The sequence below is a fragment of the Cupressus sempervirens genome, chromosome 10 (genome assembly GCF_028749045.1).
Source record: "Cupressus sempervirens isolate cs-2001-9-10 chromosome 10, ASM2874904v1, whole genome shotgun sequence".
NCBI classification, from domain to species: domain Eukaryota; kingdom Viridiplantae; phylum Streptophyta; class Pinopsida; order Cupressales; family Cupressaceae; genus Cupressus; species Cupressus sempervirens.
In genome coordinates, this window is record NC_143127.1 from 347,179,662 (window position 1) to 347,195,884 (window position 16,223).

Sequence of the window (16,223 nt, forward strand, 5' to 3'; positions counted from 1 at the left end):
AAGTTCCCAAGCTCAACAAAGACAACTTTGTTGCATGCAAAAGTTTGATGAAGCTACATCTTGGATCCATAGGAGATTATGCCCAAATTTCAATTGTTATTGAACATGTTGATGCAACTAGAACTCTTACCACAAAAGATTTGAAAAACAAATAGGAACACAATCAGACAATGCTGGAGATTGCTTCAGCACTCAACTACACTGAATTCGATGATATCAAAGGATGTGACACTGCATTCAAGATGTGGAATGCCCTATCAGACATTTATGGAGGAGATATGAATGTCCAAAGAGAAAAAAGAGAAAGGCTCAGAGGAAAGTTTGATGATATGAAAATGGAGGAAAGTGAGAATGTTGCTTAGTATGCCTCTAGAATAAAGGAAGTGGTAAGTGCAATAAGATGTTTGAGTGGTCAATTAGATGATGATACTATTAATAGTAAGTTCTTAAGAACCTTGCTCCCTATCTATGCTATTAGAGTATCAGCTATACAAGAGCTAAGATGTGTACCAGTAAACAATCTAAGTTTTGAAGGTATAGTGGGTATAGACTCACTGCATTTGAGTTATCTAACTTTGACAACTAAAAACCTAAGAATATTGAATCTACTTTCAAGACCAAGCTATCACTGAAAGATGCTGAACTGGTGAAATCAAAGAAGGGAAGAAGGATGAAATATGTATCCAGTGATAGTAGCACTGATGAGGAAGATGTGGACCAATTGGAAGCATTAATAGCTAGAAGATTTCACAGAGGCAAAGGAAAATTCAAAGGTAAGTTGCCTATCATTTGTTTCAATTGCAATGAAGTAGGACATATTGTTGCAAGGTGTACACAGAAAAAGGAAGGCAAGGAAGGCAACAAGTACAAATATAGAAGAGAAGATGATAAGAGAGATTACAAAGACAAATGCAAGAAGTACTATATTGCTGAAGAGGATTCTGATGATAATGATGATGAAGTTGTTTATGTGGCCATGAAGGACCAATCTGATGAAGAAGAGCCTACATCACTGGTAACATGTATGAACAAGAATGAAAGATGGATCATAGATAGTGGATGCTCACATCACATGATAGGAGACAAAAGTAAGTTTGTTAACTTTACTCAATATGATGGAAATAGTGTTAGATTTGGTAATGATGCGCCATGTCAAATCAAAGGAAAAGGCTCCATTAAACTTACAAAGAAAATTTCATGTGATAATGCATACTATGTTGAAGGGCTAAACTACAATTTGCTAAGTGTCTCATAGTTAGGCAATGTAAGGTGCAAAGTAGAATTTGGAAAAAAATTGCAAAAGTCTATGATATTGATGGTAAATTGATAGGAAAAGGAGATCAAACAAGAAGTAATCTATTTTATCTTGATATGGAAAATGCTTCTTGTCTTATTGCAAAATTTGATGATGTATGGTTATGGCATAGAAGGCTATGTCATGTCAACTTTGATAATCTGGTCAATATCAATAAAATGAAGAAAGTCAGAGGTTTACCTAAACTAAAGAAGCCTAACAACATCATGTGCAAACAATGTCATCTAGGAAAGATGACTAAGTCAAGTTTCAAGAGTAAAAACTATACATCTAAAGAAGTACTTGAGTTAGTCCATACTGATTTATGTGGTCCAATAGAAGTACAAAGCTATAAAGGAGATAAATATATAATGTTGTTTGTTGATAACTATTCTAGGATGATGACTGTTATGTTTTTAAAGAAAAAATCTAATGCTCTTCAAATTTTTAAGTGGTATATGGATAGAGTTGAAAAAGAAACAAGAAAGAATTTGAAATTCTTGAGATCAGACAGAGGTGGTGAATTCACATCAAATGAATTTGAGACATTTTGCAATGACAAAGGAATCAAGAGACAAACATCAGCTCCTAGAACTCCTCCAAAGAATGGAATTGTTGAGAGAAGAAATAGATCTATGATTGACTGTGCAAAACATTAATGATGGAAAAGACTGTTACTCTAAAATATTGGAGAGAAGTTGTAAGTGTGGTTGTTCATACACTGAACTGAGTACAAGTCAAGAAAAGTACAAGTGCAACATCTTTTGAATTATGGTATGGTCACTCACCCAATGTAAAGCATTTCAAAATATATGGTTGTGAATGCTTTATCCTTAAAGATCCTAGAAATGGAAAATTTGATGCAAAAATTGATGAAGGCATATTCTTTGGTTACTCCACTAGAAGTAAAGCATATAAATGTTTAAATACTAACAATGACAAAATTTTGGAAAGTGCAAATGTAAACTTTGATGAGCATACAGATGTCCAAGTTGAAAAACCAAAGAGAATGGATGAATACAGAACCTTTGTGTATTCTTATAAAGGAATGCCTATTGATGAGGATGCTATCAATCAAATTGGGTTTCAACAACAAGTTTTAGTTTCAGCCGAGTCACAACCAGTAAATGTCGAGTTGCATTCAGAAGCCAAGTTGTAGAATAAAGAAAATGTACATTTTGATTCTAAAGTCAGTACACATGAAAGAGATGTAGAACTACCTTACAATGAAGTGCATAGTGACCCTGAATCTGAAAGATCAAACATGGAAACAAGGACAGAACCAAGACTATCCAAATATGTGAAGAGACATCACCCTGTTGAACAGATAATTGGTGACAAAGATGCAAGACCAATGACAAGGAATAGACTAAGAAATAAATCATGTTTGTTAAGAAAATTTGAACCTAAAATAGTGTATGATGCATTACAAGATGGTGACTAGTATAAGGCTATGGAAGAAGAGATTGATCAAATTAAGAAGAACAAAACCTAGAGTTTGGTTCCCATACCAGTTGACAAGAATGTAATTGGCACCAAGTGGGTATTCAGAAACAAGCTAGATGAGAATGGTGAGATTACTAGAAACAAAGCCAGACTAGTATGTAAGGGTTATGCTCAAGAAGAAGGATTAGACTATGGGGAAACATTTGCCCCTGTTGCTAGAATGGAAGGAATAAGAACTTTACTTGCATATGTTGCATATAAAAGATTTTAAGTCTATCAGATGGATGTAAAGTCTACTTTTTTGAAAGGTATATTGGAAGAGGAAGTATATATTGAACAACTAGAGGGATTTGTTGATGAGAACAATAGGGATATGGTTTGTAAACTACATAAACACTCTATGGTCTGAAACACGCACCTAGAGCATGATATGAGAGACTTCACAAGTATCTAGTGCAAATAGGATTTGAAAGAACTGATGATAACAACATGTACATCAAATCAAATGAAGGTAAGGATATTATTGTATCTAAAATCTTTATGGATGACATAGTTTTTGGGGGAAAGGAAGTTCTTGAGTTTGAGATGTCTATGTTTGGAGAGATCAAATTTTTTGTTGGATTGCAAGTACATCAACTAAAACATGGTATATTTATGAAAATCAAATTACATCAAAGAGATAATTAAAATGTTTGGATTGGAAGACTCCAAACTAGTCAGCACACCAATGGCAATAGGACATAAGCTATCCAAAAATGATGTATCAACTGAAGTCAATCAAATAATGTACAAATCCATGATTGAAAAACTACAATATGTTGTACATAGCAGACCAGACATACCATTAGCAGTTGGAATAGTGGCTAGATTCTCTGCTAATCCTAATGAAAATCATCTCATAGAAATAAAAAGAATAATGAGGTATCTCAAAGGAACTGATGATTTTGGCCTATATTACAAAAAGAATGAGAAGTTTGAGCTCAATGCATACACAGACATAGATTGGGGAGGCAACATTGATGATAGGAAAAGCACAAGTGGAGGAGCATTTTTTATAGGTAAAAGGCTAGTTACTTGGACTAGCAAGAAATAAAAATGCACATCTCAGTCCATTGCAAAATTAGAATATGTGGCAGTAGCAGTCAATTGCATGAACATTGTGTGGCTCACACATCTATTGAAAGGAATGAAAGAAGAGGTAACCAAACCTGTGATATTGTATTGTGATAATACAAGTGCTATAAACATATCTAAGAATCCAATAATGCATGCAAAAACCAAGCATATTGTAATCAAGTATCACTATGTCAGAGAATTGGCAGAAGACAAACAAGTGAAGATGGAGTACATTCACACAAAGGAACAAACTACAAACATCTTCACCAAACCATTGCCCAAGGATGCTTATGAATATCTTAGAGGAAATTTGGGGGTAATGCCCCTAACTCAAGAAATTTAAAGCAACAAAGAAGTTGCCTTGCATCAATAGGAAAAATTCATTGAAATATTAGAAGAATGATGTAGAGGATGACAGCAGGAGCAGAAACTCCAAATCAGTCACAAGCATGGTGACAAAGGGAGAAAACATGAGATGCAAAGCTTATATTTCACATGCTAAAGATGCTACATCTTTGGCATTTATGTCAAATAGGGAGATATATGTAGAACACTGATCAATACAAAGCAAGAGGGGGATATATATGAAAGAGGGAGATTTATGAGAAACTAAAAGGTAAAGATATGGAGATATATGAGATCATTAGTAAGGATGCAGTAGTCAAGAGGGAGAAGCAAAAAGTAGAAGAAAACGTATATAATTTTGGTGGTAACTAAGTTGATCAATTGATCAATTTGGTTTGCCATCAATGCCAAAGAGGGAGATTGTTGGAAATGATTGAAAAGATCCTTAATGGAAAGTAATGGAACTAGTAAAGAATTTTTTCAATCATTGTTTTGTCATTGATGTCAAACTTGCTACTTGTAGGAATGACAATTGCTTTAGTGATCCAAATACTATCAATTGGTTGATTAACAAGGAGGTGGCAATCAATAAGATGTAACTAGAGCACCTAGAGAAAGGTTGAAGTTATGATGTTATAATGAAGAATAAGGATTAGCTAAGCCATTGATGAAATAGTGTATTGATGTCATACTCTAAGACATAGAGAATGGACACACTAAAACACATCAAAGATGTAAGGTTTAGCTAAGTCATTTGTAAAGCCTAACTAAGTTCATTAGAGAGAGTCGAGCAAGCTAGTTAGTGCTGAGTGATCTTCAGGTGCTGAGTGAAGATCAGGTGTCAAGCATGATACAAGTGTTGAGTAACACAGAAGAAGCTAAGCATCAGTAAATCAATAATGTCGAGTTTCTGCATTATTTTGAAAATTTAAGATACACCAAATCTGAGCTGACATGGTAGCTCTCTAGAATTTGGTGAATCAAATAGAAGATAAGAATGATGAGTTGGTGGCACAGAACACTATGTAAAATGTTTTTTGGTGAATACAATTGGATTCTAGATGAAGTTTCTAGATAAGAGCAAGATATGGGACAGATACATTGTATCCTACCTAATCTATTGAAACCCTAAAGTTGTAGAGGGAGAATCAAGCAGGAAAGGTATTGCAGATTTCTATTGAAGGAGTCATAAGGTCACTAAGCAAAGATAATGGTCAAGCATGAAAGCATGAAGTGCTAAAGAAGGTGCCAAGGAGAAAGAAAGTGCAGATACTCTGTTTCGATAGGTGACCATAGATATGATTGCATTGGTATGATGAGAAAGAAGACTCAAGGTGACAAAGCTTGAGATGACAAGTTGTCAGAGCTGCAATGATTAAAGCCAAGCAAAAGATTGAACTAAAGTGTGATCTGTAATCTGCAAGATATGTTGTAAGTTGTATCAGATCAAAAGCCATTATTGTTACTCTCTAGCAATTGTAACAGTTAATATAAATCCTATGGACTTAGGTTGGTTTAATAGCCATGTTGTAAATCCTTTAATAGGGTGACATTCCAAGTGAATGTTTCAAAGTCTTTTAACCAGGCCCATTCCTAATAGTATGGTGAAATCCTCTAACAAGGTTACATTTAAAAAGTGTGTTGTAAGCCTTTAACAGGGCAGGCCTTTAATAGGGCATCACTTTAGAAGAGTGAGAATTGAGTAGCATGTTACTGGTGGTTTTTCCCAAATTGGGTTTCTACGTAAATCACTGTGTCAAGTGTTGATCCTGCATGTTTTATTCTTGCATGTTAATTTTTTGTAACTTTCTACGATGGTTGATTTAAGCTTGAATGGGTGAATAGTTTAATGGGCTCACTATAATTAGTGAAAATGTATTATTAGGGCATTTAGACCTTGGATAACTGATTCACACCTCCCCCCCCCCCCCCCACTCCTCTCAGTTATTCTAAAGAATTTTAACAATTTTGACACTTATTTGAGACTTAGATGGATAGTGGTTTGTTTTACCTATTGATTTTGACATTATAGTAGTGTTTTGCATTTATGATATGTACTAAGAACTTGATATTGTGTATGGGATGATCAAACACATATGGATGCAACTTTATGACAAGATAGAAATTGTATTTTTTATGTGATGCAAAATGTTAATTTGATTAAGATGATTCATGATTTAATATGATATGTAGATAGACATTAATTTGATTATGATGGTTTGTGATATGCAGATTTGATATTCTAACATCTTGAATGATTTATTTGAAATGATTAGGAAAGGAAATATTATTTGAATTATGTTAATATGGATTTCATAAAATTTGAAATTATATGCATTTATGACATATATTTTATATGACCTCCTTGGACTACTAATGCTCGAGTTTAATGTGCAGGAAGTGGAACCATGGAAATTCTTGGGGGGAACATGTTCCAAACCTATGTGAACATAGTTTAACCAAGGTTAATCTTTGAAAGATTCAAAAGCCTCGTTGTGATGTATTTTATTTTGTAAATGTAATTTTTCTTGTATGTGGAAATGTTTAACAATAAAGATGCATTAGGGACATGTCATGGTGATGTGGAATGTGATTTTATGTGTCACTTGACACTTGTGGATTTTGTGTGTAATGACATGTCATCTAGGGTTTTGGTTATAATGGCATCTTACCCTAAAACTAATTACCTTGCTAATGAGTAAGTAAACCCACTTGACAAGGGGTAGGATGGGTCACAATCAAAGGAAATTAAAAATTGGACTTGACTAGGGTTTTGAGGTGTCATTAGGTGGTCCCAAAATGTCTTTTATGTGAAAATGAGTTTCCCATATGATAGTATAATATGTTAGGGACCTAATTTTGATCATGTTAGTGCTTAGATAGCCTAGGGGGTCCCTTTACCCATGCATTCTTCCATCAATTCGAAATTGGAATTGTCACATGTGTTTTCTCCCATGTTTCCACTAAGTCAAATATAGAAAATTTAGAGGGAGACAAGTTTGTAAGAGGAAGTGGCTTGGTGTCTTTGCTAAAATAGTTAGTGAGAAGGCCTTATTAGAGAGTCTTGGACAAACTAGTGGGGTGTTCACCCACTCTCTAAGTTTAGAGATAGTTATGGTTTGGAGGAGTACTAAGGGAGCTCTACAACAAATATCATTGCCTTAGCTTGGACCAAGGTTGATGGTTCAAAACCATGTTCATTTTCTTTCTTTTAGTATTGCATTATTAATCTAAAAGCATGGAGTATTTTTCATGGGATCATGAAATGTATGGTGAATCTTGTATTTTAGGTTTTGGTATTGTGTTGTGACAGTGTGAATGTGTATTGTGTTCATGTAAATTTCTTGGCTTTCCTTCTTGATTTTCTTGTTTTGATTTGAATGTTGAATGTGATCATGGTTGTGAAGGCTTCACTCACCAGAGAAGCCTTAGGTGAAGGGGTTCTTTGGACTCAACAATGTAGTAGAGATCCTCTTCTCTTAGAGAGAAGGGGGATAGATTTCATGGAGTATGGGCTCCATTGAAGCCATTGTCTTGATATTGTGATTTGGGGGTGATAAGTGGAAATATGAATTTGGGGGTGATAAGTAGAATATGTGGAGAGAAGAATAGATCATGCAAGCTTTATAGAGGGATGGTGAAATTCAATGTGTTTGAATTGTATTGACATGGAAAATCTTCTCCTTGAAGAGCCCACCTTCACCCAATGTTTTATGATTCCAATGTTGAATCAATGTGCAAGCCATGGAAGGGATTGTTTGGTGTTATGTGGTGTGTTTCTTGCATTAGCAAGTGATGAGTGTTTGTGTATCCCATTTGTAACTTGTTTCCCCTACTTAGTGGGTGGCTTCATGGAAGCCTAGAATGGGAGCTGAGCCTCCATGGTTTCTAGTTTGTGTGTGTTTGCAGCTTTTGTGAAGATGGATTCCTTGAAGATATTAGGGTTTCACCCTTGACAATGTTGAAAAACCAAGTGTGTAGAGAGACCAATCTTCTCATATTATCATAGAATATGTTGTGATGTTAAGTCTCCATTTTGTTTCAATGTGATATAAAAATGAAATTCTCACAATATTGCATATTGTTGAAATTGTGAAGTTGAGAAAATTGAACAAAGTAGCCTTTGCAAGGAATATTCATTATGAGTTTTACAATATGTGATTTGATGTATTATGAAGAAGTTATGTAATAAGATCCTTCTTCTTATGTTAATTATAAATCATTTAATAGAATAGTTCATATTTGATATATTTCTTCGATATAGTTGATTTAAATCAAAACATAGAGGAGTGCATTGTAAGTTTATAGAGTATGCATTCAATAAAATGGAAGAAAAATTATTATGTTTTGACAGTCATTGTATATACATGAAAATTAATCCATTTTTATTTCAAGTTCTAATAGCCCCTTAGATGAGATAAATGATATAGTAATTTCCACTTGCAAATTAAAATTGGTAGGGAAGTTGAGTCAAATCATTGGCATTTCATGATTCTGGTCTTCTAAAAGAAATATGTAGAATAAAACTCTTGACACAAAATTTTACCTTCTCGTAGCTACACTTTTTATTCTCTGGAAAACGTATGAGAGTGTGAAAATTAATCCATGACTATTAAAGACCAATATTAAATTGAGAAGGAATATACCTAAGATCCTTAGTATAAGACACTAATAAATTAGTTGTTTCTATCTAAATGGCTAGGAACAAACTAATATAAATAAAATATGGCTACTCACATCAAAAAACACTATACAATGTTATGCCCCTCACATCAAGAACACTATACAACATTATGCCCTAAGTGTAGGCCTATGAGTATGGAAAAAGCTCCAACACTAGTACATTTGACTCCATATTTAGACCAAAATTTTTGACCATCTATTAAAATGTTTTAGATTGGTCAGAATATGCAAAGAAAAATATCAAATTTTTTTAAAATGAAGCCCATGTTGGTTGAAATTTTGACCAAAACGGGCTTCATATGTTAAAATGATAAAGGTTGATTTCCCTATTTCATTGTTATGAGAAACTTGTATGCGCGAGACACTCAAGACTTGGGAATTTTCTGTGTATGGTCGTTGTGGATGAGCCAAAATATGGTAATGGTAGAGATGATGGTTTTCTTTCTTAATGTTGGGATCTCTTTTGGTTGTTTTAGCGGAAATTTTTGTGGCTTGGACATTATTATTCCATCTATTTTTCTTAGGGTTTTCAAATCATGCCACATTTTGGTTGACACAGTTTGCATTGTCATTGTTATAGTCATGACACTTCTTGTCAACCACATGGAGAGTGATGGAATGCTCTCTAATGCAGAGGTGCTTGTAGCCAGTGACCATGAATTCGATGAGTGTGGACACATTTTTAGTGGTGCATATTTGGCATTGTGTATTCAGGGTCTTAAGCAGCCTTTAGGATAGTGTATATACATCAATTTAGGTTAAGAAACTAGCTTTCAAAGAGATATTGAATTAGTAGCTATATCATCATAAATTATGTTTTGGTTTTGAGTTCTAATTTTGGTTTATGGTGTACATTTACAAATAACTTAAGGAAGTCCTTAAAAAGTGAATACTTTACTTGAGGTATAGCCTGGTTTGGTCTTTTAGTATTAGCTGAAGTTTTCAAATATCTAGTTTTGATTTCTTTGTGTATTGATCTTGAGCATACTAGGGTCTATATTAACAATGTTTCATCTGCTTAATCTCGAGCCACCTTACCTAACTCTGAACAAAACATATATATATGAGCTTGAAGCATGGCGGAGTACAAAATTATAGTTTCTGTGGAGTTTAAATAGGATTATGTAGTGATTGATTATAAAAGGATTTTCTTCCAATGACATATTTTGAAATAAAAGCTAATGATGCAAATTGTATTGGGTATGAGTGATATTCTAGTGCCTAAAGTTGTTTGAACCTGTTGCTTGTCCTTCAGATAATTAACCTACCATGGAAGCGATATTACCCAACAGAGGCAGTAGAATGCAGAATACATCTATAAAATATCATATCCAATCAATGAGACAATTGTGAATCAAAATAACATGTTTGTATCTGACATATAAGATTTGGATTTTGAACCTCAAATGCAAATAAGTGATGATCAGGATGTTGGTTCAACCAGTGAGGAAGAAATAATTGTTTCTAGTGACCAGGAGTCCAAAAATAAATGAAAGAGGTCAAAACCATTAAAAGATGCACAGAGAAGCAAAAAAATGAGGAAGCGAAAAGAAAATAAGCCATTACATTCTGAAGTAGGCATTGTTGACAATTTGATTTGGCAGGTTTGGGAAAAAGGCCTTGAAGACTGGGGATCCTGGGTAGATGATGGAGAGCTTGACTTAGATACATTTTATCAAAAGAAGGGTCCCATAGAAGAGAAAGAGCCACCCCCTGAGATGTTGATGCCATTATTACCTCTCCAAAAGGAGTGGCTAGCTTGGAGTCTAAAGTAAGAAGAATCTGAATTTAAAGGTGGCATTCTTGCAGATGAAATGGGAATGGGAAAAAAAATTCAGGCAATATCCCTTTTTCTAACTAGTCATGACCTGCAACTGAAGGCACCTCTTACTACTAACTCATCTAAGCTATCAAAAATTGAAGGAGAGTCGAGTAGAAAATCTAAGGTTTTGCCTCAGATTAAAGCCACTCTTGTTGTTTGTCCAATGGTAGCAATCATCCAATGGAGAAATGAGATTGCAAGGTTCATAAGTGAAGGAAGCACTAAAGTTTTAGTTTTTCATGATGCTAACAGATGTAAAGATATTACAAAACTTTTTGATTATGATATTTTTTGACCACATATAACATTGTTGAGTCAGAGCATAGAAAGAAAATGATGCCTACAAAGAAGAGGTTTCAATGGTGTTGTAAATTTTTTTATCCAAAATGATTAGGCAACCAGCGATGCTTTTGTGGGCCTCTTGCTATGAGATCTAAAAAGAAATCCAAATAAGTTAAAAAGAAAGGAAAATAGGACGTCTATGCGAAACCCTCAAAAAAGAAAACAATTGATGAAGATAAATATGTAGATGTTAGCAAGGGAAAGATGAAGGGTAAAGGAAAGTCTAAAGTGTCAAGCATTAGTAAGAGTGCTATGGATTCGAATTCTCAAAGAAGTAGTAGGAAAAATAAAAATTCAATTCTTGATGACATTGAGGAGATTGGAAATAAGGTAGTACCAAGCTCATCAAATGACATTGGAACATCAGTTCTGCATTCAGCCAAATGGGATTGCATCATATTAGATGAGGTATGTTTGTTACATTGTATTTTCTATGGTTCTTGGATAGAGTATAGAGCTTGTAACATAAGAAATTGATATATTCAATTATGGAGTCTTGCCAGTGACAATAACTACTCAAGAAATACATAGTATGCAATCAAATAGATGATATTTATGATACATTTTAAATGTTTTTGAAGTAGAGAAAGTGCTTCATTTGTGAAAATAATTAAATTTCTTACTTTGTTGTAAATCATTTAGGGTTTGACTCTTTTATATGTCAAGCCCATTTTATCAATGACCGATCATGTAGCACTGCTAAAGCTGTATTCTCATTAGAGTCATCTTACAAGTGGGCTCTGAGTGGAACTCCTCTTCAAAACCGCATTGGAGAATTATACTCTCTTGTAAGTTTTGTCATCCAATTTTTATATTAACATGTTCTGTATCCTTTAAAAGGTAAAGATTTCTTATATGAACTGTTGGATCATTTATAAATCATATGCCATCGATTTGAAATGCATTGCAGGTATGCTTCTTGCAAATCTTTCCTTACTCCTATTACTATTGTAAGAAATGCAACTGCAAATCACCTGATTATAGGTAACTTCTCTTACACAAGTCTTAAAGTGGACCCATTTGTAGATGTAATTTCTTGAGCTGGCCATTTTTACATTCATTCAATTTAGTGCCTTGTTGTTTCAAGGATCCAAAATATTTCTATGCACATTGTTAATAGTTTTTTAAAATATATACCACACACATTCACATGAGCCATCATTGTCTTGACTCTTTAATTAATTGTTTATACTTTTTAGTGTTCGTGGACACTATAAGGTTGATTCAGTGTTATCTTTTGTTTGTAAATTTCAATCTCATATCTTCTTTTTTATTTATATGCGAGTTTATAAGAATAATATATTGACATTTTTCATGTGTTAGGGAGTCATAGAATGAGTTGGGAAGTTTTGGGGGCAAGGGGGAGAAGGATCCTAGTTTGGGGATTATTTGGCAGGGGCCTGGGAGTAGAGCCCCTAATTGGTTGATTGGTAGCACCTCTCATAGTATTTGGGAGCAGTGCCCTTTGTGCATTCTTTTACATGGCATATGATGGGATGGAGGGGCTGGGCTCCCACCCCCAAATCCAATTTAAGGTCTTTGACATTACATGCCCTTAGTGGTGCATGCTATTTTCATAATTTATCACATTATTCTCTCCAACACCAAGTCCTCACTATTTTAGTATTTCTAGCCAACTCACAACTGTTTAGAGAACTAACAATGAAGTTGAGGTATCTTGTTGGTCTACATGAAAAGGGATATGCAATTTTTATAGCTTTTTTTTAATGGTTTAGGGTGTGGGTGGGGTAAATGAGAGTATTAGAAATCAAGATTAGTGATCCAAATTTTTAAAAATGCCCCATTTAAATGTTAGATGTGGTGGACAGCACAAAGTTTTTAAGATGTTCAAGAGACATTGATTTTCTTGATTTTCTTGCAGGCCAAGGGATGTCTTAGCATTTTCTCAATGTCCCCACTTTAAGGGAGTGGTGGTGGTGGCACAGCAGAGGTATGTTTTATTACCATTGTGGGATCTCGAGAATGTTGTTGTCAAATGAAAAAAACATGGTGGAAAGCTTAAAGCTTTTGAAATGTTGTTGGGCCTGTTGAGTTCTTGGAGAATCTTAGCATCCTCTCAACATTGTCACTTCGAGGGAGACATCTACTACCTAGTAGTGGTGGTGACTGCACACCATAGGAATGTTTCTTCGACATCTTGGGGTCCCAAAAATGTTGTTAAATGGCTAAAAGTTGTGGCAAACAACTTAAAGTTTGTGAGATATTCAAGAGACACTTGGTTGAGTTTCTTGAGTATATTAGGGAAATCCTATCATCCCTTCAATGTCCCCACTTTGAGGGAGATGTCTCCTATGTGGTGGTGGCACATTAGAGGAATGTTTGACTGTCATCTCAGGGTTTTGAAAATACCATTATTAGTATACATTTTTTTTTGGGGTGGGGTAGGGTGTCACTTATGTAACATTTGATCTTGTGGATGGTCAGATGGATAAGGTCTTTTTTGTTGTTGAAAATGGTAGTTGATTACAAAAAAATTATAGCAATTTATATGAAAACTCTCATCAATAAGATTGTATTTTGATGCTAATAGTTTTTTAGCACAAGGTGTGATAGTAAATGGTTCAAACTTCTTATACACTATAATGTATTATTAGGACTTAATGCATATTTCATGAGTAGTGGTTCATAAGAACCCATACTCATCAGCTTGAATTGTTTGTTTAATACTCATCGCATTGAGGTGATGCTTACAAATTTGAATTCATAACAACCATTTCTCATCAGCTTAAATTTTTTATTTAGTACCCATTGCATTGAGGTGATGCTTATAAGGTTGAGTTGGTCTGGTGATCTAACATGGTGAGTGGGCTTAAAGTGGCAACTTGGTGGGGCAAGTTGGTGAGCCGACTTAGCAAGGCCACTTAGAGATGCGACATGGCAAGCTGACTTGGTGAGAAAGCTTGATGAGCAAACCTGAAGACTAACCTTGATGAGGCACTTTGGTGGGGTGACTTGATGACCGAACTCAAAGAGTCAACTTGGCGAGCATACTTGCACTAGTACATTTGGGTTCATTTTTCAACCTTTATTGGTCAAATTTTTGACCCAATTTTTGACCAAATTTGACCAACCCATTGGTTGAAATTATTTTGCTCAAAATTTTGACCAACTCACTGGTACATGATTTTTCTCAATCATATAACTAATTATATATTCTTTATATTAGTTACTATCAGTGTTTTTCAGGTATTCTATAAAATAGTTCACATGCCTTGCGTATGATATGACATTTTGCATGCATCCTACACTCTCTCTCATCCAGCTAATGATGGATTATGCAGAGTGATCTGAAACCATGATACTAAAAAACACACAATCATATCCAAAATGAACTTGCACTACAACTGGATTGTGGAAATATGATATTGGTAAAACTGCATGCATGTCTACCAGGACAATCACAACTTAAACATATATTTGTCCTGATAGATATGCATGCAAAATTAACAATATCAGATTTCCACAATCCATTTGTAGTGCAAGTTCATTTTGGATTTCATTGTGTGTGTTTTTTAGAATAATGGTTTTTAGGTCACTCTACATAATCCATCATCAATCGGATGAGAGAGTGTAGGATGCATGTAAAATGTCATATCATAGGCAAGACATGTGAACTGTTTTATAGAATGCTTGAAAAAAATTTACACCTACCTATTGGTGGAAATTTCCACCTTCATTGGTCGAAATTTCCACCAATGCCTAGATTTTTTCTACCTTTGTTGGTGGAAATTTCCACCAACTCCTAAATTTTCTACCTTTGTTGGTGGAAATTTCCACCAACACTTAGATTTTTTCTACCTTTGTTGGTCAAAATTTCCACTAACGCCTAAATTTTTTTCTACCTTTGTTGGTCAAAATTTCCACCTTCATTGGTCAAAATTTCCACCAACGCCTAAATTGTTTTTCTACCTTTGTTGGTCGAAATTTCCACCAACGTGTAAATTTTTTTCTACCTTTGTTTGTCAAAATTTCATTGATCAAAATTTTTATCAATCCCTGTATGAATTTAGACAATGGCTTTGGTGGGTATTCGACCAATAGATTGGTCAAATTTTTGACCAACCAGTGAGTTGGTCAATATTGAAAAAATCAACCAATGGGTTGGTCAAGTTCAGTCAAAATTTGGTCGAATTTGGTCAAAATTTGGGTCAAAAATTTGACCAATAAAGGTCGAAAAATGAATCCAAATATACTAGTGATATATGCAATCATAAAACAAAATAAAATAAACCATCCATCCCAAATTACTATTAACTAGACACCATAAAGTAGGATGAAATAACATAAAATTGAAGTAAATAATTTTTAAAAAAAGTAGACGTAAAACCATGGGAGCACATTTAACTAGGTGCTTATGCCCAAGACAAGTAATCAAGAGACAAGGTGTGGAAAGGGACAGTGGTCCCCATACAAACCTAGGCACATTCACCCTCAGAAAAACCCTTGTTAGCACATGTGTAAGTGAAAAGGTGTTTTGACTAAGGTGAAAAGATGTGTTTGAACTGACAAAGGTCAGAATTCCCTTCCTAAGAACCTCCACTCATTGAAAGGAGACAAGGTGTGTTCCTAGACAACATAGTCAACTAGGAAAGGGAGTGTAGTGGTTAGGAACAAGATGCCTAGTAGTTAGGCACCATAGGAAGGAGTGTAAACTTAAGATGGGGCAAATTAATAGGAATTGACACCTACTTTGTAATAAAGGAAAGTTAGGTGATTTAAGGAGTTAGTAATAATGTTGGGGTGTAGTATTGTCTTAGGTCAAGAGCTTTTAGAAGTATAGGCACTTTAGTTAGAAGTTAGTAAATTATAAATTATCTTATGGATGAGTTAGTAATAATTTCAATAATTAGTAAATAGTAAGTTCTTTAATATTATATGTATGGGTAGTTGTTCAATAGTGACTATATATAAATTAAAACTATTGTGTAATTTAGTAATTAGATATAAATATATTTATATTTTGACCTTCACTATGTATGTTAAGTAAGTGTTAGTTTTGACCTCCACTATGTATGTTTGACCTCCATTAGAAAATTAGTAGAATTTTTGTTCGAATTGAAATAAACTTGTAAGCTAGTTAATATATTTGAATGTGAATGAAAAGAAAGCTAGTAGTGGTTCCATAATAATGAAGGCATGTGTTAGTAGAGCAAG

The 16,223-nt window shown here is 34.3% G+C and overlaps 1 pseudogene; it reads left to right on the forward strand.

Moving 5' to 3' along the window:
* Positions 1–16,223, forward strand: part of LOC149534013 (uncharacterized) — a 159,986-nt pseudogene that overhangs the window by 121,165 nt on the left and 22,598 nt on the right.